This window comes from Podarcis bocagei (assembly GCF_964188305.1).
Source record: "Podarcis bocagei genome assembly, chromosome: 6".
NCBI lineage: Eukaryota > Metazoa > Chordata > Lepidosauria > Squamata > Lacertidae > Podarcis > Podarcis bocagei.
Window position 1 is genome coordinate 84,214,431 of NC_138130.1, and position 23,854 is coordinate 84,238,284.

The 23,854-nt window shown below is 45.7% G+C and overlaps 1 protein-coding gene and 1 long non-coding RNA gene across 4 annotated transcripts in view; both read left to right on the forward strand.

Annotated features, from left to right (window-relative positions):
• The first annotated feature begins 161 nt into the window (after positions 1 to 161).
• Positions 162 to 6,217, forward strand: LOC308589148. 2 transcript variants are annotated; one of them, XR_014009094.1, is made up of 3 exons: positions 162 to 235; positions 3,727 to 3,902; positions 5,882 to 6,217. It is a non-coding gene; the product is annotated as an uncharacterized lncRNA (long non-coding RNA). The 2 variants fall into 2 exon arrangements; XR_014009095.1 differs by lacking the exon at positions 162 to 235 and adding an exon at positions 295 to 528.
• Positions 6,218 to 17,425: 11,208 nt separating this feature from the next.
• LATS2 (large tumor suppressor kinase 2) overlaps positions 17,426 to 23,854 on the forward strand; it is a 50,476-nt gene continuing 44,047 nt past the window's right edge. The window contains exon 1 of one of the 2 annotated variants that reach the window (XM_081197893.1): positions 17,426 to 17,654. The gene's annotated coding sequence lies outside the window, so the exon portion shown is untranslated. Of the gene's footprint in view, positions 17,655 to 18,211; positions 18,530 to 23,854 lie in introns of those variants that run through there. The other variant, XM_081197894.1, reaches the window with a different exon arrangement.

Consider the following 23,854-nt stretch of genomic DNA (forward strand, 5'->3'; position numbering starts at 1 on the left):
TCTCGCGAGGTCTAAGAAGCAAAACGTTGGGCTTCAGAGGCGAAGCTCCTTCGAAGTGGCCAATAAGGATTCGCTCCGCGATGGAGGCGCGGAGATCCTGGGCGGAGATTGGGGCGCGCGGCGCTGGGGGCAGGGCAAGAGTTGCGGTTGGGAGAACTGAAAAGAGAGGCTGGGGGCTGTTTGTGAGGCGTTCTGCCGCGGAAAAAGCGGGTTTAGTGGGAACGCGTGTCTGGAGGTGCAGGTTCACACGTTCAACGCCCCCTTTGGCATTCGGACGCGCATTATACACCGAAAACATTTAGTAATTGAAAGCTTTCATTTTATATACACTGTAAAGTGTACACACGCCCAATATATACCATCGTGGTTATAATTACTCTTTGTTACCCAGCCTTCACCCCAACGTCCCAGGGCAAGTTACAACAGTTAAAACGTGGTATAAAAAACAGTTTAAAACGACGTAAAATTACCGGAGTGAAGTGGGTCCTAAAAACCCGCATCTGGAGTGTCAAATGAAGTACATGATTTGTAAGGCGCAGTGGTTTATGGAGCGCCGGTCTTAGGATAGTGTCAGCCTATGAGCATATAAAGTTCCATGCTTCAAAATACCAGCTTTGATCGCACTTCAGTGCCCTCACAATATCTCCCTAACCCCTTGCATTTAGAAGTAGTAAACATTTTTACTACTGGTAAAACTGTTCCAATAAAAAAATTCATATACGTGTAGGAAGAAAGCAACTCCCAAGTATCACAATTCAGCAAGCACAACGATCTGTGGGACTTGTTTTCTTTTTGCATAACAGATGCAATTTCATTTCTCAATGAAATGTTTACCAAAAGAAAAAATACAGGAAAATATACGGACTCTAAGTCTGCCTTGAGTTCCCAGCATGAGGAAAACACACTATATTGTACAGCATGGGTGGGATGATTTTAGTTTTGTGTGACATACTTTTCAACAATCAAATTTATAAAAGACTTAATCTGGGTAGGCACCTTTTGTTATTGGATAGTGGGCCTGTGCCTTTAAATGGCTAACTGGCAGTCAGAAATTCAGCTGTACATCTTTTATGAGCAGTTCAATTTGACATTGTTAGCTAAGTTTCACAGGAGCTGCAATGTAACCTTGAGGCATTGTCTATGCAAATCATTTTACAGAGAATTTTCTTTTACTTGATACTAGCAATTGTTGGTAATCTGGAGTACTTTGTGGATAAGCTAGAGGGCACTGAAGTATACTGTATTTCCATGCTTAGCTGCATAAGGAAGTTGCAGACTCAGAAGGCAGTGCATTAAACAACCAATTTTATTGCTGTTTCTTTCCTAATTGAAGAGAGAGAGAGAGTGTGTAACATGTTTACACCTGAAAAGTGTTCTTCATCTTCTTGGAAGGTAGTAGAAGTCTCCATATTGCTTTGGCAAAAGCTGTTGGGACTTCTATGGCTCTGCCTGCCGTTTCCCCCAATCCTTTTCTCTGAAGCTCTGTGGCACCTTAAAAGACTAAATAGACTTTTTATGTAGGGCAGTTCTCTTTCTTCTGGCAGGTAACCCTCCCTGAGAAATGTAATCAAGAGACACCAGTTTTTCTTTCGCAACGTTCTTGTAATATATATCTCATTAATGCTGAGGCCTTTAGTGACAATATTACTTTCCTCTAATAATAGCTCTTCGGAAGTATTTTAGGAATCTGTTTGTCATGCAATTAAGGATGTGCTTTGTTCAGAATAAAAAAAAGAGGGGGTTGATTGTTTATAGTAGTAAATGTGTGTTTTAAAAGAGGGGGTGGAGTAGGGACACAGGAAATCAATTCCTCATACGGCATGAATCACTTACATTCTTGGCAACCAAGTTCAAGTTTACAAGAATGCTCAGTTTGATCAACTTCCTTCGAAATATTGTTAGCTGAGAGCACAAAAGTGGTTGGGGAGAACAGGAGAAAAAAGATACATGCATGGATCTGTGTAGAAGGCTTAACAAATGACAAGGAAGCAGTTAATGTAGTAAATAAATGTTCTTGCTCAAAATATGTTGCAAATTTACTATCGAACTAGTGGTCAGGTGAGAGAAGAGGAAAAAAGGTATCCTCCTAAAGCTTTTTTGCATTGCAGAAATGGGAGAAGAAGTGAGAGCTGAAAATCAGATTCACATTTTGAATGTGTTGCCCATTATGATTCTGCTTTAAGGCATTATTTTGCCCATTACTAAGAGGCAAAATGGGACGCGGGTGGCGCTGTGGGTTAAACCACAGAACCTAGGACTTGCCGATCAGAAGGTCGGCGGTTCGAATCCCCGCAGCGGGGTAAGCTCCCGTCGCTCGGTCCCTGCTCCTGCCAACCTAGCAGTTCAAAAGCACCTCAAAGTGCAAGTAGATAAATAGGTACCGCTCCGGCGGGAAGGTAAATGCTGTTTCCATGCGCTTCTCTGGTTCGCCAGAAGCTGCTTAGTCATGCTGGCCACATGACCCGGAAGCTGTATGCCAGCTCCCTCGGCCAATAAAGCGAGATGAGCACCGCAACCCCAGAGTCGGTCACGACTGGACCTAATGGTCAGGGGTCCCAGACGAGAGTACCTATATTATATATATATATATATATGCATCATTTTTAAGTATACACTTAGCATGTTTTATGTATATGTCTAAAAGGGTAATTGATGAAGCAGTTCCAAATTGTTTGGGCTAGTCAGTACCAGCATAGGGACTGTAGCAGTCCCTGTCTTGGTGAACAATCAGTAATGCAACATGAAACTGAGCAAATGAGCAAGAAATAAAGTACAATGGAGCTAAAATACAGTGGTACCTTGGGTTACATACACTTCAGGTTACAGACTCCGCTAACCCAGAAATAGTACCTCAGTTTAAGAACTTTGCTTCAGGATAAGAACAGAAATCGTGCTCCGGCGGCACGGCAGCAGCGGGAGGCCCCATTAGCTAAAGCGGTGCTTCAGGTTAAGAACAGTTTCAGGTTAAGTACGGACCTCCGGAACGAATTAAGTACTTAACCCGAGGTACCACTGTACCTACTTCCCATAAACACTGATGGTATCTGAAAACTGCACATGACTAACTCAGAAAGAGCGTTGCGTCTTATGTTGCGTTGTACAGCTCGTTGAAAATACCATCTCAGTGTGTGGTGACGGGGGGTTGGGGGGAGCAAATTGCATACCACAGATGATTTTAAAAGGTTTTGAAAACAAAACTGCTAGTAAGGCTCTGGTGGTGGGAACATCCCATGCCTGGAGTTCTGCTAATGAGACATTCCTGTTGAAAGAAAAAGATATTTTACGGTGGTAGAAGATCTGCCTTGTGGGCAGAAGGTCCTAAATTCAATCTGCCCGTAAAGCTGGAAGAGACTCAAACCCTGGAGAGCTTCTGCCTGTCACTGAAAGCATTGGTGAGCTTGAGGGACAAATAGGCTGATTCAGTATAAGGCAGCTTCCTATGTTCCTGTATTTTTTGTTCCAGAAAGGAGGGATTGCATGTTCTGCTGGTTTCCCCCCAGCTCCTTTGCTCCTTGAAAATCTGCTCTGGAAGGTTTGGGGACCCTCCAGAGAAGCATGAGAGGCAGTGGGTGGGGAGAAGAGATTGGCCAAAAGAATCTGTTGCCTCTACTAGTTGGGATCCGAGGCATATTTTTATAGATTTGGTGTCGCTCCATGTACTGTTTCATTTCCCCCCGTTTCGAAAAAGGATATCATAAAAGCTCTGCATCTCCTTTACATCTGCAGGTGTGGCAGTGGACGCGCTGGACCGTTGTCTTTCCTTGGTAATGGACTGGATGAGAGCCAACAAACTGAAGCTCAGACAGGAGAAGATTGAAGCACTCTTTGTGGGCGGTCATGGACTAGAATGAATGGGAGGTGACCTGCTCTTGATGAGGTTACTCTTCCACAGGAAGGAGCAGGTGTGTAGCTTGGAGGTACTTCTGGGTTCATTGCTGTCCTTTGACGGTCAAGTGGCCTCGATGGTTGAAGTGCCTTGCATAAGTGGCCCACTATGGCCCTATCTGGCCAGGGGTAGCCTAACTTCTGTTGTCTATTCTCTGGTAATCTCTAAGTTAGATAACTGATATGTGTTGTATCTGGGGCTGCCTTGCGGAATTCAGCAGCATTGGATGTATTTAAATGAATTATAAAATTCTAGAATAGAATAACACAGTAATTCTTTCCTGTATAACAAGGTTGGGAAGGGGTAGAGAAGAGCTTTGCCAGAGCTCTTTGTCCACCATGGAGACCCCCACTATGCTTGTGTGAAATCCTTTGGGCATAGATCTACTGCTGGCATTAACTAGTGTTAAGCCCTGAAAATGGGCATTCCAGGGGTGGGACAGAATCAGCCCTAGATCTGTTTGATCCATGGACGCTGGTTCATTAGGGTATATGGGGCAGTGCTCCACCAATGTCAAGCTTTTTATTTCTTGCCATCTTGCTGCTGTCAGAGTGAGGCCTTATGGCCATTCTGAGTTAACTGGGTGACCTGCTTTATTTTAGACAGCCCAAATGGACTTGTAATCAGCCAGAAGTGCTGCTGTTGTGCGAGGTTAAAGTATTTACTGTTATTTTAATGCTTGTCTTTCTGCCAGCAAATGCCTAAGTCACTGACAGCAATGCTTTCTTATGTATGTTTACCCATAAACAAGACCCACTGTGTTCAGTGAGGCATACGCCCAGGTAAATGTGCCTAGCATTGCAGCCTGAATGAAGCAACTCTAATCTTAAGCTTCCATATAAATCACTCAGAGCACAATTTATTGATCCACACAAAAACATTTTAATATTTTTAACTGTTAATTTTAATTGTTCTCAATAGTTTTTACTGATAATTTTAATATTTATCACAAACCACTTTGAGGCTTTATTACAATCAACAGTAATTAAATTTTGATAATTACCGTATTTTTCGCTCTATAACACACACCTGATCATAACACGCATGTAGTTTTTAGAGGAGGAAAATCCGTAGGCATGCCACCCGTAGGCATTCCCTCCATAACACGCACAGACATTTCCCCTTACTTTTTAGGAGGAAAAAAGTGAGTGTTATGGTGCAAAAAATACGGTAATTAAAAGGAGAACTAAGGTGGCAGTTCTGGCTCTTGAAGGCCCCTACAACTAACAAACCAAGCTAAACTCTGGCACCAGCAATAGCTTTGAGCTTAGAAATCTGTCTAATGCAGTAGTTTGCAAACTCCCCCACACACCCTAGTCCTATTGAAAACTGCTGAAGGTCTTGGCGGACCACTTAGGGTATTTCTGCCCACTGCAGTGATTGTGATACCCTGTGCTATATGCCGTATGATTTTAAACTCTATTTTTGGATGCTTTTATTTTTTTTCTATACTGTATTTTGTAAAGAAATAGAATTCAAATTGTAATACAGTATAAGAAATAAAAGAAGCCACACAGATACCATTAAAAAGGAGTACGACTATAGAATGATGGATGTGTTGTCGCCTGTTTTCAACCACAAATCCACAAGTGTGCCCTGGACCACCGGAATGAACCTTGTGGACCACAATTTGGGAACCCCGGTCTAACGCTTTCACGTACCTCCGCATGGGAGAATAAGGATGCAGTCATGAAATCCTTCCACTGAAAAATATATATCGTCTTTCCACAGCTGTGGTTTTATTTCATCACGAGAGGCGCACATGCATAGAACATAGAAGAATTGTGGGAGTTCCTTGCCTTATGGTGACATTTCCGTGGGGAAAGGAAGTACACAATAATAAGATTCACTGACTATGTGTGCATATATTAATTCCGGTAAAATAGCAATTGGAAGTCATGCTTCCATTGCTCCTGAAACCCAGGAGAAAAATAATTATTCTGCTGTAAATATTTGGCTGGAGGGTTTTTGTAACAAACCTTAATGTTTTCATAGAAATCAGTGAGTGACTAATGCTTGGGAGCTGACTGAATTCATTCCAAGACCAAGAGTTATGAAACTGTGCTTTGAGCTAGCTTCCTTTCACATTACCACTCTGTCAAGTAGAGCCCTGACCTTTCAGGACCACCCTCTTCAGGAATGGAGGTCATTCCGCCTGCATCCTGTCTCACGAAGGCACACCCCTCCCCCTCCAAGTGCAAGAGAGTTTCTGCTGCAGACGGACTGTGACATTTTGCTTCCCTGTACAGTTTCTGCTATGGATTTTTGTCTGCCAGTGAAAGACAACAGTGGTGAAGCCAACATGGATAAAAACACACACAGCAAAAGCAACACAGTACTGTAACAGCCTTTCACTTGGAAATGCATCATGAGCTACTGAAATAGACAGCAGAGGAGCTGGAAGTGTACCATTAATAGACAAGCTGCATCTTCCTTACTTAGATACTGTGTGGTATGATACTCAACTGAGCACTATTTCTGGGGTTCTCTTCATCTCTATCAGTGTTTCTCTACTAACTTGTGATGCTTTTCTAAAACCCCAAGTCAAGGGGCTGAAATGTGACCTCTCAAAACCAAGTCACACCTCTCACTGGCACTATTTTTCAGCCTCCTTGAGGTTTTTTTGCCCACCTGGACTGTGTTCTCAAACTCTCAATTATGCTTCTTGCCTGAATGGAGGATAGACAGAGGCATCTGAGTGTTTGCAAAACCAGCCTATTGTATAAAGATGAAATTTACATTAGGTGCGCCACCCATTTTGTCTCTGGCCCCACCCATGTGCCCCCCTCAACCCCCACAGAAGGTTGTCCAGAAGGGAAGGTCGCCCACTGTTCACCACCCCTGCTAGGTACATCTGTCAGGTTCCATTTTTAACTCCGTACTCCAGTTTAGGAGGCCTTCTGCCTACCTTGTAAATGCTATAACCAAGGTAAAGGTAAAGGGACCCCTGACCATTAGATCCAGTCGTGACCGACTCTGGGGTTGCGGTGCTCATCTCGCTTTATTGGCTGAGGGAGCCGGCGTACAGCTTCTGGGTCATGTGGCCAGCATGACTAAGCCGCTTCTGGTGAACCAGAGCAGCTCACAGAAACGCCGTTTACCTTCCTGCCGGAGCGGTACCTATTTATCTACTTGCACTTTGACGTGCTTTTGAATTGCTAGGTTGGCAGGAACAGGGACTGAGCAATGGGAGCTCACCCCGTCACGGAGATTCGAACCGCCGACCTTCTGATCGGCAAGTCCTAGGCTCTGTGGTTTAACCCACAGCGCCACCCGTGTCCCTTTTATAACCAAGGACCCTTCTCCAATTTGGTTTAAACTACTCAGAATCACTATCTGCTCTGAAAACGACCTTTGCCAGCAGGAAACAATCAAAGCATCTCAACTTGCCATGCTACCTTTGGCACTTCCTTGAACACGCTTATCTATCCTCCTGCAATTCAATTCTTTCTCAGACTTACTTCTACAGGAGTAACAAACACGTTTGAACATGTTGCAGGTGGCAGATTTTGGCGGTACCATTAAAAAACACGAATTGCCATATTTATTATAATTATTCTTCCTAATGTTTAGGAAGAACTTCCTGACAGTAAGAGCTGTTCGACAGTGGAATTTGCTGCCAAGGAGTGTGGTGGAGTCTCCTTCTTTGGAGGTCTTTAAGCAGAGGCTTGACAACCATATGTCAGGAGTGCTCTGATGGTGTTTCCTGCTTGGCAGGGGGTTGGACTCGATGGCCCTTGTGGTCTCTTCCAACTCTATGATTCTATGATTCTATGATTCTATGATTCTATGATTCTATTAACTTCTTTTTACCTCTAGGAAAGGCAGCCACTTGGATTTTCCCCTTCCGGCACAATAATATCTTGTGCCATCTCGTGTTGGAACCACCACACTCACCTGGGTCAATCAGTAACCATGAGTCAGACAAAGGTAAAACAAAGCTTTGTTTTCTGTATGCAGATGTGCCTTGCTTGGAGTGCCTTTCTGTTACACAAGGGCTGCTGCTCTGGCCAGAATGCCCTGCCTTGCCAGAGTATAGATAATAAACTGATGCTGAGCTGAAATCCCTGAGTGACTCCTGTTTCCCAAAAATACAGTCCCAACCATGTGATAACTGGGTCTCAAGGGCACACAGCCATTTTAAAGGAAAAAGCGTTACTACTACTATGAGATAACTTTTCCTCCTAGTTTTTCAGGTCTTATGATTTTGCTTAAAACCAGTAAATAAAAATTAATAAGTTACTGTGCTGAAAAATATCTACATATCACCCACCTGCTCACTTACCAAGTGAAAGCCCAGGCAGGGTGGTTTTGTTTTGTTTTGTTTTGTTTTTGTTTTGTTTTCCTTAAAAATTGGAGGGGGGACTGCCTCCCCTCATTATCCTAGCTTATTCTGGACTTTCACATCTCTACCTACTCCCTATATTTTTTATAGTCTAGCAACAGATTTTCTATAAAATCTTTATTGAGCTGCTTTTAAGACAGGGATTCAAGACAGGGATGTTGTGGTGCTTCCCGTCCTCTCCCTTTCACACTCTACAAGATAAAGCCATTCAAGAGTTTTAATTAGAGAGCAAACACAGGCTGTTGCTTTCCACTGTGTGACGCACATAAAAACCTATTTGCTTGTTCCAGTCTCACGCGTGCAGAACAGAACAGCTATATGAGAGCTGTTACTGCCTTTCTTAAGGCACTCAGGATATAAATGGTCACAACAGCATCAATAAGCGTGTATGTTAAAATTGGGCCTTCTACCTAAATGAACAAGAGAGGGAGAAGCAAGCTCAATGCAGTGAAAAAATAGTTTTTGAAGGTTTAAGACAGGGATGGGGAACCTCAAGCCTGGAGGGGGGGGGATGTCTCCCCCCCCCAGACCTCTCTGCCTGGCCCTTGGCATTCTTCCCGGGCCATGCCCACTTGCTGGCTGACCTTGCATCTCACCCACCTTGAGTGTTTTTGCTTGGCTGGAATATCCTTGAACACTGATAATGACTCTTGCTTGAAGGGAGGATAGAGGGGTGTGTAGAAATTTGCCCACAAGTTAAAGATAAAATTTGCATTCATTGTTCCACACACTTTTGTGTATGGCTCCATCTGCTCCCCCCACCCCCCATCGCCCCAGGGTTGAGGAATGAGGCGCTCCACCCCTGTTTTAAGGGATGAATTTATCAGAGGAGGTAAAAAAAAATAGTTGTGCTCATTTAACGGGAGGTCTCATTCTAAGGATAGGAACAAAACAGTGAAAGAAAAGCAGGGTTGCTGTTGAAAAAAGGCAGTTTTCCTCCTCCGTAAAGTGTGGTTCAATTTACTTGATGTTCTGATGTCATTAGTAAGTGTGTTTCTACCTGCCCTGCATCACTGAGTGCCACTGGCAGAATGCTCAGTGTGATGAGGACACAATTTGTATCCCACCTTGCACTAATACAGGAGGGAATTTGACACGGGCCTTCTGTTTTTTGCAAGGTATAGTTCTGCCCAAGGTTGCAGAAACACCACCCACCCCATCAAACATTCTAGGGTCCTCTAAATGCTACACAACTGGCAAGTATGTCTCTGTAGATTTGGGAGGACCTCCCCTGTGTCCCTCTAAATATGTTGACAAAAAAAGAGAGCTAGAATGGGGAGAATCAGGAACTGTTTGACCCACCCCATGAAAAATCACAAGAGGAAGAGCTGCAGTTGCTGTAAACCAAACTATTTGTTTTAGCAAAGTAGAAGGGTATTCACTTTCCATGCAGAAATTCCCAGGTTCAATCCCTGGCATCTTAATTTAAAAGGTGTAATGGAAAGCCTCTGCCAGAGACCCTTTACACCCTCTGGCAATCAGAATGAACAGTGCTGTGCTGGATGGATAAATTATCTGACTGGGTAGGAGTGGCCAACCTATGACCCTCTAAGTTGTTGGATTCCCATCAGCCCCAGCCAGCCTAACTGATGGTCAGGGATGATGACTTGTAGTCCAAAAACATCTGGAGGGTCACACATTCTCCATCCCTGCTGTAGTAAAACAGCTTCCCCCTGTGTGTGTTTTTAAATGTATTTTTCTTAAAGATGTTCTTGATTTACAAAGGTATGGGCAACGTCTCTCTCTTGTATTTTTTTCCCATGTAACTTCTTTTTTTTTTACAAATCGGCTTCATTTGTTGAGACATTAGGAAGAATAGGGGGAAAGAGGTGGAGTGGGAGGAAAGATGAGTAGGGGTGGGGTCAGGTGGTGATGTTTCTATTTTACTTAATATATGTGGGGTTTTGTGTCAGTGTTGCTTGTGCAGGTTCTCTGCTGTTCACTTGTGTTCCTTTGGTGGTGAGGTTGGGGTTGGCCTGGGGTGTGGTTGTTTGTTTGTGATTGGATATGGTGGTCTTTGTTTTCATGTGTGAGTGGGGTGGGTGGGTGTTTTGGGTGTTAGCCATATTGATTTGTATGCTGTTGGTGGATTTTTGTCATTGTCTTGTTGGGCTGTGTGTGTGATAAAGGGGAGCCATACAGGGGTGAAGGCGTCTTCTTCTATTTGTCCCTGTGTCAGTTTCAGTTTATTGGTTAATTTTTCTAGTAAGCTTCCCCCTGTTGATTGATACTTGTCATTTGGGCCACAGCTACTTTTGGTGGTTTTGTTTTTGTAAAACTTTTGCCCACGCTAGCAGGCAGAATAAATGGCAACTGGAAGACTCCAGGTCTGTGTTCTCCAACCTGGATTTTATGAGTCATAAGATCCCACTCGGCATCAAATTATAGCACACACAGCAGAGACTGAAAAAGAAAAGGGCTAAAAATGTAAAATAAAGCCAAGACTGCTGCAGAGCTTTTCAAAGCAAGTAAATATCCTTGAGAGAAGCTAAAAACTGACTGGTGTGGGAAGGAAGTTCAGAATGGGTATACAAATCCTTGAGCTTCAGAAGACTATAAGCAGCAAACAATAGTATGATAATGACACCAAAAATCCATTCACATCGGAAGCACTTTAAAATGAAAGCATATGCTGCTAATTGTATAACACTAGAAACCACTTAATTAGTAGGTATTGTACAAGGGACCAGTCACACCTACACATACCATGTGCAGTGAATACCTTTACCGAAGTCCCACATTTACTCCCCGGTGCAGTGTGGGTAAGATTACAGCTTACAGTCCTATACACACCTGGGAATCCTATGAATGCTCACCTGAGAGTAGCACACAAAGCCACCATCAGCACGGACAATGATCAGGGATGGAGGAAACTGTAGTCCAGCAACATCAGGAGGACTACAAGTTCTCCAGCTCTATCTAAGGGACCTCTCAAGGGAGAACTGAATGTGCAGGGGACATATATATTTTTTAAAAAATGATTATTATTGCAATTTAAATTAACAGGTAAACATAATCTTTTCCTTTTACATTTACATACATAATCTACTTATTCTTCTATACATATTAATCTACTCTATATTATAATTGACTTTCCCCTACCTCTTAACAGCTTCATCTTCTCTCTTTATTTCATTTTCTTTTGTACTGTGTTCTCATATAAAAAAAAGGTAAAGGACCATTAGGTCCAGCCATGACCAACTCTGAGGTTGCGGCGCTCATCTCGCTTTATTGGCCAAGGGAGCCGGCGTACAGCTTCCGGGTCATGTGGCCAGCAGGACTAAGCCGCTTCTGGTGAACCAGAGCAGCGCATGGAAACACCGTTTACCTTCCCGCCGGAGCGGTAACTATTTATCTACTTGCACTTTGACGTGCTTTTGAATTGCTAGGTTGGCACCTTTTCTTTGTATAAGATATCTCCTCTGATTGTCTTTTATTTTGTGAAATTTATTCTAGGCACACCCGTTTGGATTTGGGAACCATGTTTACACATATAACTTTTAAAACAATCCTGTTCTTTTTTCACCTTTAAACTTGAGTGATTTCTTATTGCTTCTGTCATTTTTACTAATTCAATGTATTCGCACTATTGCTTTTGCCACTCTTCCTTAGTTGGTATCACATCCCCTTTCCAATACTTGGCAATTAATACTCTAGCCGTAGTTGTTGCATAAAGCAACACTCTTTTACTTACTCTAGGAATGTTTATTGGGGGGACAGATTCATTTGTTCCAACAATGTTTGCTCTCCAAGTGAAGCCTTCTTAGCTGAGGTGCTCATACTCCAGCACTGCCTCTTTCCTGGATAATGTTGAACTTCAATGTTGGCCTAGAACCTTACAGTTTCCTCTTCTTCATTACATCCCTCTTGGCTCATTACCTGTGCTGAGATGGGGCCCCAGGCAAGGAGGCAGTTGGCTGCTTGGGACCCCATACTCAAGAGCAGAGGCCTCTCTAGATCCCTGTTTGGGTTACTTGGTAGACAAGTTCTGGCTAAGGGTCTTTGACTTGGGTCTAGCCTTTCTATGGCCTTCCTTGCTGCTCATTTTGAACGCGCCACAGTGGGGGTCATCATCACAACCACTTTGTGCAACTGAGTGGAGATCACTATCCTAACTACTTCCTGCAGGCTCATAGAATTACAGCGCATACTCCATGGGGTCTCTGCTGGTAGAGGCCAAGTGGGCAGGATTTGCTCCCATTGTAACACTTTGCTGTCCCCTACCCCCTGGAATAGATGTCAGCCTCCCTGCAATGCAGGGGGTCGGACTAGATTGACCCTTAGGGTACCTTCCTACTCTTCCAATTCTAAGATCTCAGCTATATATGCTAAACTTAGAGACGGCACCCGGGTGGGGTGACTAATGCTGACCCGTGTCTTTGGTGGCGCTAGTCTTTGGAGCGAAAAGTCTGCCTTTCCCACTTGCATCCTCCTGCTTACTTTGCCCCACAGAATCCAGTTACAGCCATCAGCTCCTATCTGCATAGCACCACCCTGGGTCCAGAGCAGGAGTGGGGAACCTCAGGTCAAATGTAGTCCTCCAGGCCTCTCTTCCTGCCCCTCTGCACCCTCCCAGGCCACGTCAACTCTGCAAGCCACAACCCTCACTGGTCCTCCTGCCCCACGCCTTGAGCGCTTTGCTGAAATGTGCTTTGCTGAAATGTGCCCTTGTGTTGCGCTAATGCCTTTTGCATGCCTGGATGGAGGGCAAAGATCAGTGTGGGGCTGCAGAAACATCCCGCTTGCATGCCTGGATTGTACAAAGGTAAGGGCCACAACTGTTTTCTTTGTCTATGGAGTTTTCTTGGCAGGGATACTGGAGTGGCTTGCCAGTTCCTGCTCCAGGTGGATCACGTGAAGCTGAGGCTCCAATACCTTGGCCACCTCATGAGAAGAGAAGACTCCCTGGAAAAGACCCTGATGTTGGGAAAGATTGAGGGCACAAGAAGAAGGGGATGACAGAGGACGAGATGGTTGGACAGTGTTCTCGAAGCTACCAGCATGAGTTTGACCAAACTGCGGGAGGCAGTGGAAGACAGGAGTGCTTGGCGTACTCTGGTCCATGGGGTCACGAAGAGTCGGACACGACTAAACGACTAAACAACAACAAAGGACCACAACCACTGCTCCAGCCATTTTTGCCTCTGGCAAATGGCCCATGGAAGGTTGTCTTTGAGGGAATGCAGGTTGAAAATAGTTTCCCCCACCCTGGTCCGGAGCATGCCAGAACGCCGGGAGCACAGCGAGGTAACATTTTTGCAGCCTTCCTCACGGTACATTTCCGAAGCGGCCTTTGCTAGTAAACAAATGCCAATCCTCGATCTATTCAGAGGTCATTCTGAAAATCTCACATTCTTTCCCCGAACAACAGGATTAGACAACAATGGTGAAATACCTGTGAGCTGATTTATAGTTAGCATTCCCAGAATTCTTGTTGTGCCTGGAGGAGTGCCTGTGCACCTTCTCATTGGTTTATAGTTAGCATTTTTGGTCTCTCTCACACACAGCCCAGTCTCAGGCTTTTGTTTTGTGCAAAGGTTTTCATGATGGGTGAACCTCGGGGCTGAAGTCCAGGACTTTGCAGCCCAAGGGACCTCTCCCCACCCACAAAATGACCACCTGGAAAGCGGCAGGTGTTGGAGGCAGCAGCAAACAAGCTTGATATCAGGAGCTAGGCTGAAATAAACATGCCATTTTAATCCCTCTGGTCATGATGGAGCTATGGTTCCAGTTAGTGTTCAAAACTGCACATATTCAGAGTGTTGTGGTATAGAGGTGCTGTCCTGTGCTGCTGGTGAATCTGATGAGGAGTGAAGCAGCGATAACTCCGAGATGCATATGCAAGTAAAGGCATCACTGGTCTCTGGGGACAGCCTCCACAGGTGGGTATTTTGGCCTCTTTCATTATTTGCATTGCAATCCTATCTATGCCTATCCAGAAGACACAATAAGTTCAATGGAGCTTATTCTCAGGTTAAGTGTGCATATACAGTAAAGGAAGACAGAAGTGCCTGGCGTGCTCTGGTCCATGGGGTCACGAAGAGTCGGACACGACTAAACAACAAATACAGTAAAGGTAAAGGTAAAGGTAAAGGGACCCGACTTTGGGGTTGCGGCGCTCATCTCGCTTTATTGGCTGAGGGAGCCGGCATACAGCTTCCGGGTCATGTGGCCAGCATGACTAAGCCGCTTCTGGCGAACCAGAGCAGCACACGGAAACACTGTTTACCTTCCCGCCGGAGCGGTAGCTATTTATCTACTTGCACTTTGACGTGCTTTTGAACTGCTAGGTTGGCAGGAGCAGGGACTGAGCAACGGGAGCTCACCCCGTTGCGGGGATTCGAACCGCCGACCTTCTGATCAGCAAGTCCTAGGCTCAGTGGTTTAACCCAGTGTTCCCCAACCTTGGGCCTCCAGCTGTTTTTGGACTACAATTCCCATCATCCTTGACCACTGGTCTTGCTAGCAAGGGATGATGGGAGTTGTAGTCCAAAAACAGCTGGAGGCCCAAGGTTGGGGAACACTGGTTTAACCCACAGCGCCACCCGCATCCCTGTGTATATACAGTACTGCAGCCTTAATGAATGCGCTTGTCCCATGGCACAGCCACAGCTAGGAATTACTCTTGCACTATAACATGTCTACTGTTTTATTTTGGGGGAGGAGTGTCTGGAGTCTGAAAAACACTGGTGTAAATCAACGGGAGTACAAATTTAATCACTGTGTGGTGTTAAAAATAAATTCTAGACGATACTACAGTACACAGCCCCATGCATGTCTACTCAGAAGTTAAGCTCCACTGTGTGTATCCTGACAGTGTTTACTCAAAAGTAAGCCTCACTGAGTTCTATTTAACTCTTACAAGAATCCTGTGCAGTAGGTTAGGCAAGAGGAGGAACTCTTCATGGCAGATGGAGATCTGAACCCGAGTCTCCCTGGTCCTAGTCCAGGACAGTATAGCACACAAGCTTACATCAGAAATATATTTTGTTACCAGAGATATTTTCAGTTCATGTATGTACTACTATTTTTAGGTGCCCTTTGTAAGCCAAAGAAAACACCACTGAGCAATATTCATATTTAAGCAAGCACATTGCCATGCTTCGTGGGTTAATTGCTGCAATAATTTGAAAAATGAAGATGTGCAGCATTGCTTAAATTGCAGGTATTTGATCATTACAAAATGAACTGCTTCACCCCACCACATTCTTTCAGCCCTGGAATTTTCTGAGAACCTAATGGTTTTCTTGCTCTCTTCCAAGATGGGGTTTCCTTTCAATTCCTTAATAAATTACCGTATTTTTTGCTCTATAAGACTCACTTTTTCCCTCCTAAAAAGTAAGGGGAATTGTGTGTGCGTCTTATGGAGCGAATGCAGGCTGCGCAGCTATCCCAGAAGCCAGAAAGCAAGAGGGATTGCTGCTTTCACTGCGCAGCGATCCCTCTTGATGTTCTGGCTTTTGAGATTCAGAATTATTTTTTTCTTGTTTTCCTCCTCCAAAAACTAGGTGCGTCTTGTGGTCTGGTGCGTCTTATAGAGCGAAAAATACGGTATTTTCATTGACACCACTTGAAGTTTAAAATGAATACTTATGTAACTGGCAGCACAGTTGAAATACCAAACATATTCTGTTTGTGGAGTCACTTTTTTATGGAACATGGCAGTTTGGAATATTTAGGCAGTTTGGAATATCTATATTATAAGTATTAGGGCTGTAGGGTTGTATCCAACAATGTCAAACCCAGAATAGGCCCATTGAAATCAACAGACTTAAGCTTTACTCTGGGTATGACTTTGTTGTATTTACACACAGTGAGGGACGATAATACAATCCGGCAGTCTATGGGTAAGCTCCATGCTATGTATGTCTTAGTTCAGTGATGGGGAACCTGTTTCCCTCCAGCTATTGGATCCCAGCTCCCATCAGCTCCAGCCAGCAAAGCCAATGATCAAGGATGATGGGGGTTGTAGCCACTGCTAAAAAATGATACTGAGCTGTACTATGACCATTGATCTGACCCAGAATAAGGCAGCTTCCCTCTTTCCTGGAATTGCAACCTTAATAATTATACTGTGGTACCTCGGGTTACATACGCTTCAGGTTACATACACTTCAGGTTACAGACTCTGCTAACCCAGAAATAGTACCTCGGGTTAAGAACTTTGCTTCAGGATGAGAACAGAAATTGTGCGGCGGCGGTATGGCAGCAGCGGGAGGCCCCATTAACTAAAGTGGTGCTTCAGGTTAAGAACAGTTTCAGGTTAAGAACAGACCTCCAGAATGAATTAAGTACTTAACCCGAGGTACCACTGTACTGGTAAGCAACATTAATGTTTCTGAATATTTTTGATGATACCAATGTAAATATATACTGTATTGTCAAAAGAATTGGTCTTAAATATGAATAGTCATTGCAACGCAATGGAAAACAGTCCCAAATCTTACACTGGATGCTTGGTACTGCTCACTCTGGAATATAGCTATTATGGAGAAAATAATTTGAGGTTTTGGCAAGGACCAGAACCTACAGCCACTTTTTATACGATTTGGCATTCCTTTGGGGATATATACAGTGGAACCATCATTTTCAAGACAACTCTCCTCACAAGCCTGGCAAATCTGGAACAATAGTTGGTGATCTGATAAGGTTGATTGCCTTTACTTGGACTTTGATAGTTTAACTCACGTGCAACTACTGATTCTATGCGCCTATTGTGTTGTTTTTCATCTTTTATTTTTCATGTTGTTTTAACTATCCTCTCTGTTTCTTTCCGCAGGGGAAACGAGTCCTGCACTGCAGCGAGATCGCGGTCCCTTCCAACTCTGCAATTCTATATCCATCATTATAAAATGGAGTTAATTTTTATTTTAAAAAAACTTTGCAAAACAGCAACAATTATTATTACCACTGTTATCCCGGTAACCAACATGACTTAATAACGACTCGCGACCCAAGCAGACCCGCAACAGGTCCCAAGCCGCTTCTTTAACGCGCTATTTATCAGCGCAGCCGGGATCGTGCGAACAAGAGCGCGGCAGCCGAGGCGCGGGACGTCCAGCGGGGCCCCGCCCATCCCGCGCTTGACGAGCAGGGCCCCGCCCCGCCCCTTTTCTTCCCCCGCTGGAATGCTGAAGGGGAGGGAGGCGGAATGACGCCGGAGCCCGGGTCACGTGGCACGAGTGGAATGCTAACAATGTAGCGAATGTCCCAACTGTGCCCGGCCGCCGCCGCATTCGGAGCCCGAAAGGGGGAAAGGGAAGAATGGAGACGGAGCGGGGCGCTGGGGGCGGCGGCAGCAGTCGAGGCAGCGGCAGGAGGCAGCGGAGAGGAGTCACGGCGGCGGCTCCCTGATTCTCCCGCGGGCACCGAGAGAGGGAGGGGGCTGCGTGCGGGGATCCCCCTTCCCGCTCGACCAAGACGGTAAGGGGGTTGTTGGAGGGGTGGGGCAAGGGGGCTTCCCCCTGGTGGCGCAGGCTGAGCCCTTCCACCTGCCCCTCCCGCCCCGCTCGTCGTTACTTCGCAGCTTTCTGGCTCCTTTTCTTCTTTCTTTAAAGGGGATTTTTGCGAACAGTTGCGCAGGGATTTTAGAGGGGGCGGCTTTCCCCGGGGAATCCTGAAGTTGCTCTTTAAAAGAAAAAGGCATCCACGCGACGCGATTTATTCCGGGAAGGGTAAGAGGCCGGGAGGGAGCTGGGCAATAGGCGGAGGAGAGCGGCTCTTCTTGGAAGGAGAGCGGGAGAGTTCCTCAGAGGGAGCGGCGGAGGGCAGCTGCTTTGGCCAAGAAGCGGAAAGTGGCCGCCTACTCGACGGCGTGTGCTAAGGACACGGGCCGTGCGGGGTGGGGGGCTTGGCAAGCCAGCAAAGCCAGGGCTGGGCGAAGATGCGGTTGTGAGAAGGGAGCCCTGTGAGCCCAGACCTCGGGGGCTCGACGGAGGACGGCGGCACGCGAAAGCATCTTCCCGTTTTCAAGGCTGGGGTGGAGAAAGTGGTATCTGTGGCAACAGGATTTGCTGGCAAGCCGAGGGAGGGTTGGGATTCTGGCCCGCCGGTTCCCTTTTGCTTTGCTAAGTGGAGCGCTAGTTACTGACCAGGGGGCCTCGTCGGCTAAAACTTAACGTTTTTAGAGGGTGTTGCGCAGCATGCAGAAGAGGAAGAGCGAGCGTGTTCTGGATTACTTGACGTGCCCTTGTATCTGGATTTAGGGGCTGAACTGGCCGTGGTGTCAACCGCTGGTGGAGCCAGTTGCCCCGTAAGCGTTTCCACACGGTCCCCTATGGGAGCGTTTACACGCCCAGGTAAGCCCGTTCGCGTGTGTATAGTTAGCTCGTACAGGGAGAGGTGGCTCGGGGAGTTGAGCCGACGGCGGCGTGTTGCACGCGAATGGGGCTTCTTCCGTGATAAAGGGACGGTCGGGAGAGATGCGGAACAAGATGGGCAATATTTTAACCCGTGGCAAATCTTAAGGTCCAAGGCAGCCTTTACGCAGCCCCACGGGGAGGGGCGTGTGCGCGTCCGCTCCTTAAAAAAAATCAAATCAAATGTGGGATTTTGTTGTGTCCTTTCGGTGTAGAACAGGGCAATTTCTAATTCACCGCGCGCGTCCGGGTTTCATTATAATTATTATTTCGGATTAAGCCATGCGGAGCGGCGCGCAAGAGCGTGGTTATTTTATTGTTTTTTTGAGGATGTGGCATGGAAGGGACAAGAGACGGGGCTTTCCTGCCCGGTCCTGTGCGCGATTCCTCGGAAGTTCCGCGGGGCTTGGCGCTCCAGAACCCGGTGGCGTGCTCGGGATTGCAACCTCCCGGCTTCTGGAGCGGCCGAGCGACCTTCGCTTCTTCCTCTTGCCCAGCGCCACACCTCCCGTGGGCTGTGGAAGCGGGGAGGAAAGAGGGGGAGGATTGCGATTCCACTTGAAGCCTTTCCAGAGAGGCCTTTGCACGGGCGCGGGGTGGGAGTCGCCGTGAGCCTGTGTGCGCCCGGCCGCTGTCGCGCTCGCCCTCTGCTACAGCGCGGCGCTCCCTCTGTTTTCGCTCGAGGCCTCTCGCGGCTCCCTGGCCGGAAGAAACCAGCAAACTTTTCCCCCAGCCCTTGAAAGTCGGACGGCGCTGCGCGGAGGGGAGTGGCGCCTTGGCCGCTTGCTCGAGTCCCAGTTCTGGGCCGGGGAAAATCTTGGAGCGGTTACCTCCGTCGCCCATCCCTTATGCCCGGGCCTCGCCTTCCCGGCTTCTCCTCACCCGCTTTGGAGTAGATATTGGTGACCGTGTGACAGCTGAGCCCAGCCGCAGGACCTTCCTTGCTTTCCCAACGCCGGCCCCTCTGTCTTGGACAAGCGCCCTGCAACCTCTCCTCAGTGTGGGCTTGAGGGGCGCGACTGGGGCTGAAGTTTGAAGCGGGAAAAGGTTGGGGCTCGCTTTCAGCGCCAAAGCAGATCTCCAATGTTTTCACTGCTCCTGGGCCTTCACAGGAGAATCTTGTGCATGGTTTGGGAAAAAATGGATAGAGATGTTTTTCTTTGGGGTGGGCGCACCAGGTGAGGCAGTCGCCTCAGGTGGCATGGTCTACAGCGGAAGCACATCGCCATGTCCATCTATCCCCTCCTTTTGCTGATGGAGATCTTCCCTCACCCATTCCTGGGTGGGGAGGGGGCCCTTTGTCATTTAGGGGGTCTGCCAGATGCCAAAATATCTTTTCCCCCTACCTCATAATATTAGAACTCCCCACCCCCGTCATCCAGTGAAGCTGAAGGGTGAGGGGAAATTCAGGATAGCCCCAAAGGAAGCAGTTCCTCACACAGCATATAACTGAGCCGTAGAAAATGCTATAACCAGATGTATGAATGGCCAGCAATTTGGATGACTTTAGAAGATGAGGCATATTCATGCACTATAAGGCTCTCAGTGGCTATTAGTCATAGTGACTGTGGATGCTTCCAAATACCAATTGCTAGAGGTCACAAGCAAGAGTGCTGTTGTGCTTATGTCCTGCTTGTGGGTTCCTATGGGCAACTGGTTGGATATTGGGAGAGCAAAATGCAGGGCTAGATGCGCCTTTGGTCTGAGCCAGTGGCGCTCTTCTTACATTCTTAGAACATTTTCACAAATGACATTTTATTGCTACAGTTTCTACCACAGTAATCTAGATGTAAATCCGATATTGCTGTGAGAAATTTGGCTTTAAAATTGACAGCCTTTTACTTTCCATCCCACATTAGTTAGCAGGAGAGAGGACCAGAGAAGAGGTTCCTTTGCAGATTTTTGAGAGCGAGACATCAGTGTGTGCTAGAAGTTGAGGGGGGACCTAGCTTCATCAGGTCAGGTGACTAGCCATGGAGACATGGGTGGTGGGAAGCAGTTGATGGCTTGGGTCTATTTCTTTTTGGCAGATGCATTTTCAGACAATCATTTTCTTTCCTTATATCTTTCACCACCACTTTTTCTCCCAAGTTACAAGGATGTTAGTAGTTTCAGAGGACTCTTATCATTCTTATAGAGCACTCTGGGAGTTCTCACTTGAAACAGACAAGCAAAATGCTGCTGATAACATTTTCATCTCTTGTGAAGGCTCTCTAGGAAAGCTCAATCCATGATAACTATCTTAGGGAGAATGCATAAAGAAAGCTAATTCTTCCGCAGTTTCAGTTGTTCTTTATGCAGATTTCTGCGTACCGGTAACTTGAAAGTTACACAATTAGCAGTTTGTCCAGCAAATTTTTTTTTGCTGTTTTGCAGAATTGTAGCAATTGTTATTATGTGGGATATTAAGCAGTGCTGAATTGTTCTTTAAAAAAGAGAGATTCATTATGCTCTGTGAAGTTCTGTAATAAAGGAACTTTTGACAGTTGCAGTTTGTATCGGCACTCCTATATTGCAGGTTTATTGTGTTTGCAGTGTTGTGTTGCATAGCTTGGGGTGCATATATGGCTGATATTTCCAGGGTTTCCATGTTAAGAGCATATGCTGCATCTATGGGCAGATTATCCTGGGCCAAATGGGATGTCTTTAGGGACATGTGGGAATGGCTCTCAGCCCATGATTCTGCATTTGTTTGTACATACTGAGGTCACGCTGGGACAACTGGGCTCTTGCCTTTCTCTTTTTCATCTGAGCTCTCACGAGAATTGTGTAATCCTCTTCTTATTCCACATGTCTAGCATACTAGTGACTATAGCGTAGGAGCAATTGGTGTCATGGGTAACTCGTCTGGCAAAACATTGCCGTGTTGCACAATTGAACGGCATATTGATAGAGATGGGGATTGAGGGTGTTGAAAAAGACCAACTATGTGGAAATGAAGTCACCGGGGTATGTATGTGCCTCACCTTTTTAAACCAGGGAAGTGGATCAGACAGGTAACAAAGACCAGCAGTCTCTTTCTATTCTGCATAACCAGAACAATGGAATCTGTCTGTGCTGTGTCCTAGTCATCACCTGTACATTTACCACAGACAAGCAAATTTTCCTTTACACACAGCGTGTTTCAGTTTTGCGTTGGACTGGAAACTGAAGAATTCCCCATGCAGACAGTCCTTACTGAACCCTTTATGGGCTGCAATTGCTCACCAACCCATGCTTCATTCCCAAGCATGGTAGACTGAATTCCCCACCTATCACTGCCTATCTCCTCTATAGCACTATTTGGTTGGCTTTCTGTTTGCTGTACGCTGATGGTGTAATAATAATAATAATAATAATAATAATAATAATAATAATAATAATAATACTGTAGCATCAGGCAGTACTTCTCTTGCCCCTTTTATCACCTTTGCTGTTCTTGAGCAGAAGATGCTAGTACAAAAAAAGTGGTAGGACGTTTCTATGGTTCACCAGCGGACCATTGCTGGTGCGTGTGTGTGATAGAACCATATAGACAGAATTCTTTGATAAGTGTGATAACTCCACATCACAGAAATCTAGCGATAACAGTACGTCCACTGAGTTGTAAGAAACAGAACAGTGCTAGTCTGTTTTATGGCCATTGTAAAACATTATCCACAGTGTTTAATTTCACACCCCAAGGTCATGCGCCTGGATTTACCTCTTTGTTCCCCAATATTAATCTGCTGCAAATAAGTTATTAAAGCTTGGAGACACCCAAATGATATTGGAGCTCATTTGTGTGTCAAGGACAGTGCATGCAATTTGATGTGTAATTTGAGGGAGAGTCACTGCCCTGAAGAGCTTAACGTCTAGACTAATAAGATTGACAGATAGCTCATGTATGCTTGGGTAAAAGTGCATAGAGCACCAGAATAATCTGTTCATATTCTCCGGTGCTTGAAATCCCTGCAGCTATTGGCAGAGGAAGGGGGACTTTCCCCTTTGTCTCATCTCACTGCTCGTGAATCTGGAATCATAGTTGGACAAAATATGCCTCCTCTCCCAAGCAGAGCCATATTTTACTCCCACTCTCAGAGGTCTTGGAAGGAAGAAAAATTACTTAATCTTGTTTTGCACACTCCTTTTAGAAACTTGGGTTATGGTATTTCTGAGGTGCCTGAGAAATTTGGCTGCAGGAAAATCTGACTTTGGAAACTGCTATGGCCTGATTTACGCAAGCAGCAAGGTGGCATCTCTTTGGAAATGCACATGCGTTTGCCGTGCTGTTGCAACCCCACTTTCAGGCATTTTGCTATGGGATGGCAAAAGTCTATAGAATTGCATGGTGAGCCTCCTTACACAGAACATGGAGCAGCCTCCACTCAGTTGCCATTCAAGAAACAACCATGCTGTCGCTTGTGTCAGTTCTGAGAAGTGTTCCAGTGTTTTGCCAACTCCGAACATCTCCACACATGCTTTTCAAAAAAGTGAGGGGCAGGTGATCTGTATTCTGGACAAAGGCCTTGTTTTAAGGACTGTGACCCTTTCGTTGTTAGCCATAAAGTGCATGAGTGCAGTTAGCAGTGTTTCACTGATATTTGTTGCCTTTTTGCATTGAAAATGTAGGAGATCATGACGCACGACAGATGCAGATGGAGTGTTGGTGTCTAGGTTTTGCTTTGTTCCCTCATTCCTAGTTATGTGAGAACTCAAGTTTATGGTTCAGTTTTAATGCTGCAGTCTGAAACAAGAGTGTGGGAAACAGCCTGTAGAGATATATACATTGAAGCTAGGATGCAAGGAATATGTATGCGTTGTAGATAATTGTGCCTTCTCTGCAACTTCAGGTTCTTCTCGCTGTCAAACGCAACCGTTCTGCTCTTTAAACAGAAGCTAAAGCAATGGCTGCAGTGACAAATGAAAGTTTCATCCACATGCATGGTTCTCCTTTCTGTTTCTTCTTTAGATTAACTGCACAGTTTACTGTTCCCTCACTTGCTCATCTCAACCTTTTGGGATCCTAGCCCAAGTACGAATCTTTGCAGGAGAATTTGCCTGTTCCTTGAAGGTTACTGCACCCCTATCTGTAATGTTGTGGGCCAGGAAAAGATAACAGGAGTGTGATATGGCATTATTTCAGTAGCTGCATCAGTACAGTATTCCTTTGTAAAGCTGCAGTTCCTGGATGTTCCATGCAGGGAAAGGAGAAGGAACAGCCTATATCTCAACAAGGCCCCCAAAAACCTGTGCTGATGAGCCTTAAAAGAAATATTAAAAAACAAATAGGAGAAACAGTTTGAA